The sequence below is a fragment of the Macrobrachium nipponense genome, chromosome 44 (genome assembly GCF_015104395.2).
Source record: "Macrobrachium nipponense isolate FS-2020 chromosome 44, ASM1510439v2, whole genome shotgun sequence".
NCBI classification, from domain to species: domain Eukaryota; kingdom Metazoa; phylum Arthropoda; class Malacostraca; order Decapoda; family Palaemonidae; genus Macrobrachium; species Macrobrachium nipponense.
Window position 1 is genome coordinate 14,481,816 of NC_087221.1, and position 5,000 is coordinate 14,486,815.

Consider the following 5,000-nt stretch of genomic DNA (forward strand, 5'->3'; position numbering starts at 1 on the left):
ACTAGAGAGAGAGAGAGAGAGAGAGAGAGAGAGAGAGAGAGAGAGAGAGAGAGGAGACTTTTGTATTGCATATGTTAGCATAAACCGTAGTTGTAGGGGTTACGAAACAATTTCTTGAAAAAAAAAAACTTTGCAAATGAACGGAGGGAAAGCGACATTTTCGAATCAAATGACACCACTCAGAGCAAAGCTAATACAACTCATCATCAAAGCACTGTTATAATCACCTCTCGCAAAGCACAGACGGAAACGGTAAACACCACCATTCACATTTGCTTTCGTAAAAGCAATATTTCGGAACCACAGTGAAGTGTTGAAAATAAATATTTTATCACTTTCTTCTTGGTGTCTTGACTCGATTCTCGAAGCATAAAACACAAGAACTATAAAAGTATATTACGAGGGTGTGAATTGTGTTTTGTTAACAATTCATCTTTTAAATCTTTCTTGAATACATAAGGTTATGCATGATTCGTCTTCATTTCAGATTGGTTTATGAATGTTGAAAGCGAATGGTATACTAGATGTTTCCATCTCAGTTATTTTTAGTTTTTCATGTTTGTTTACTCATTACCTCGGTCATTTTGTCGCTTTTAGATCTTATCCCCTCCAGGTACTATGGGTGTATGCTCTCACATCCGCTTGGGGTACTTCCCCCTCCCAACAATCTGCTAACACCCCTTCCCCCCATAATGATATTTATTTTCTTCGCCTCACTCGCCACTCTCCTTCCTCTCTCTCTCTCTCTCTCTCTCTCTCTCTCTCTCTCTCTCTCCTTGCCTGTTTGTGGCGGACTTCCTTTTCTGGTGTAATTATCGGATTTTAGCACGTGCCGTGAAGTGCTCCCCGGTTTTTCCATTTTTTATTTTTTTATTTTTTTACATTTTTTTAGTACTTGCGTTTACAGCCGCTTTGCCATGCAAACTTCCTTCTTTCCTTCAGCCTTTGAAAGTAATGACGTTGCCGTTTTTGGTTGCGAGAGATTGGCGAATTATATATACGTATATATATATCATATATATATATATATATATATATATATATATATATATATATATTTATATTATAATTATATATAAAGGTATAAGCCACGAAGGTAGCTGCAAGATCTTTCGACTCAACGTCCTTTACGCAGCAGAGAGTATTACACTGGAGTAATCTTGCATCTACTCCAGTGTTTCACTTTCCTTCGTGGCATTATCTATATCTTTATATATATATATATTATATATATATATATAATATATATGTGTGTGTGTGTGTGTGTGTGTGTGTGTGTGTATGACCATAGTCACTTTAGCACGTGATTCATTTATCATACATATCCACAGGTGAAAAATAGGAGACAGTGTGTATGACCGGTTTCGACTTTATTTCCAAGCCATTGACGAAGGACTGATACATATGTGTGACTTCTAACACTATGCATCAGTCCTTCGTCAATGGCTTGGAAATAAGTCGAAACCGGTCGGGACCTACACCGTCTCTTATTTTTCACCTGGGGATATGTGTGATATGTATATGTGAGAGTGCGTGTATAAGTGCATACACAAATAATTGTTCAATGGTTAATTTTATGTGACAGTGAAAAAAGACATCCTGAGAAAGAGCCGTTCTGAAATGAGAGGAAGTAATATAAATACGCTTTTGGATTTAAACTATTTTATAGCTGTCATTTTTTTTCACGGAGCTTCATTTTTGGGCTTAATTTCCTACACTGCTTTCTCATAAAGAGGCAGTAGGATCTGGAAATCGCACGATGTCACTCATTCTAGAGCTAAAGCAATATCCTTATGGAAAGGAAGACTTATCAACAAGAAAGCTGGTATCTTTTAACTATTGATGGATCTATCAGTTTTGAAAAATGTTAAAACCGAGTAAACGGAAGAAAAAATTCCAGTGTATAATGGTCAAAGATCCTCATTATAGTACATGCTTTAAGCCATGGATATGATCACACACTATGTAATAGGTAGGCTGTTCTCGCTTCTTTCTTATATATTCGTTTTTTTTACGGTTTTATAAAATAATAATGCTTTCTTAGTTTTCTGGCAGTCATAAGACCGGAAAGTGCAATGACCTTTAAGCTTCATTGCTAATGGGTTTTTTATTGAGACATTTTAAAGATATCATTCATTGACCCTATATATATAGTATATATATATATATATATATATATATATATATATATATACATATATATATATATATATATATATATACATACATATATTATATATATATATAATATATATATTACATACATACATTATATATATATATATATATATATATATATATATATATATATATATATATATATATAGGGATATAATCCACAATGATTAAAGTCCTTACGTAGTATTATAAAATATATATTTCTTTTAAAGTAAATAAAGCTTTCGACCATCAGCTGTGGTGTTCTTCACACAAGACCTTAGCTGATGGCCGAAAGCTTTATTTAATTCACAAGAAATATATATTTTATAATACTACATAAGGATTTTACATCATTGTGGATTATATCTTCATTTACATAGAGGTACGACATAGCACCTAGCTTCTGCATATATATATATATATATATATATATATATATATATATATATATATATATATATATATATATATATATATAGTATATATATATATTATATATACACAAATGGAATATTATATTTTTTATTTTACTGTGCATTTTTGTTTATGGGAATAGTATTTTTTTGTATTTCACAATGTATTTCTTGTTGTGTATTAGTATCTCTTTGTGTATTTGCGTGTACATTCAAGTTATTACATACTAAACTTGCGTGTTGGGAAGCTAGGTGACAACGGGGTGCGTACCATGACCTTTGTCATTTTTCAGTGGTATCCGTTGTAAAGTTGTCGTTTTTTTATATCACAAGTAAGTTGCGTGTAGCTCAGGCGGAGGGGAAAAATATGACTACATATACTATATGTGTGTGTGTTTGTGTGTGTATGTGTATATATATATAGTATATATATATATATATATATATATATATATATATTATATGTATATATATATAGTATATATATATGTTATATTGTGTGTGTTTGCGTGTTTGTATGTATATGCGCACATGAGTATATTGCGGTAAATACTGTGTTATAGGAAGGAGACCAAAGCAGTTATGACCTATCTAAACTCGAGACTTGGGGAGGCAGTGAATTTCGTATTTTAGAACGATTGATTATGTTATGGATGAAAGGTGTCATCAAATCAAAGGAGACACGCAGCATTCTGATTAGTCGTAAGAAAAGATTCGTAGAGAAGGATTCCTATGTAAATAGCTTAGCCTTCAGATTGTTTTGGTAAAAAAGTACAAGTTTGACAGATTTGTGGTCTTGATTAGACTGATGACTGCTAAAAGAAAATATGGTCACTAGATAAAAAACTGCAAATGAGGAATGAAACTGTTGTACTTGTGTCAGCTGCTCGAGAAGAATGTTAATGGTAAGAAATTATATATACAAAAAAGGATAAAAGAAGTAGTAAATAAAATATTTTCTAACAGGAGTCTTTGTTCTTAATAAAAAAAGATAAAGAAAAGATTAATAACATCTGAGTTTAATTACATGATGATTTATTTATTAGAGATTATGTACGATCACAGGTCATATAAAATTTAACGAAATTAATGTGTATAAATATCTATATATATATATATATATATAGTATATATATATATATATATATATATATATATATATAAATTGTTATTTTTATGATAGTTAAATGGAGAATAAAGGGTATTGAGAGTAACGGTTACTTGGAGGATTCCCAACAGTAACGACTGATTTCAGCGGTCAGAATCTTACCAAGACTAAGTATTACACAAGTTAAACCATTGTTCGTAAAGAAAGTATCGTCACACCTGAAGCGTGGTCCGTTATAATATTGGCTATTTTCTTTAATCTGAAAAAAAGAAAAAAAAAAATGAATTTCAATTCCTTTTCTTAGTGAGGTAAATGTACTGAAAGTTATTTCGAAATGAAGATTTTCAAACGTATTAAAAAATACCTGAGTGATGCCTGGAGTGGAAACGGTGAGATGATGGTTCCGCTTCAGTTTTTTACCATTCTCTCTCTCTCTCTCTCTCTCTCTCTCTCTCTCTCTCTCTCTCTCTCTCTCTCTCTCCAGTGTCACAGCGAACCCTTCGAAGTCAGGTCCATTAAGTCTAATAGAGTTTGACGCCAGATCACCCAAGAACAATTACCTGGTTTTACGCTGAACGCTCACCTTGCCAGCCAAGGTTCGCCAACTTGTCAATCGACCGACTTCGATTGACAGGTCCTTTCGTCTTCTCTCATCTTGAGAGATAATTTTGAGTTTTCTGTGAAAGAAAACTATTGAGATGGCTTTGTCTGCCTGTCCGCACTTTTTCTGTCCGCCCTCAGATCTTAAAAACTACTGAGGCTAGAGGGCTGCAAATTCGTATGTTGATCGTCTACCCTCCAATCATCTAATGTACCAAATTGCAGCCTTTTAGCCTTGGTAGTTTTTTTTATTGCATTTAAGGGTAAAGTCAGCCTTGATCATGGCTCGGGCATAGGTGCCTACAGCTCAAGCCACCACCGGTCCGTGGCTAAAAGTTTCATGGGCTGCGGCTGAGAGATTCATGGGCCGTGGCTGTGAGCCTCATACAGCATGGTACGTTGTACAGAAAACTCTATTGTGCCGAAGAAACTTTGCATTTTTTTCACTTGTTGCGAGAGCAATGCTCCTAGCAAATACTCCAATCCATTCATACGTTATTGTTTGACTTTACAAGATTCTAAATTACCTGTTGAATAGTTTTATAACTGAGTATAATGGATAATACTCAATGAACAGAACACTTCACTTCAATTCAGCTTTTATTATTGATTCTATTTATAGATCGGCTATATGGAGGAACCCCATCAATGAATTGTGTGTAAAATGAAAAGCTGCTTCTACTTCATTCTTTCATTTGTATAGACTTCGGTTCCGGTTC

At 33.3% G+C, this 5,000-nt stretch overlaps 1 protein-coding gene across 2 annotated transcripts in view; it reads left to right on the top strand.

Moving 5' to 3' along the window:
- The window catches only part of LOC135204041 (cadherin-89D-like), a 130,246-nt gene that overhangs the window by 61,811 nt on the left and 63,435 nt on the right, over positions 1-5,000 (top strand). The window lies entirely within an intron of this gene.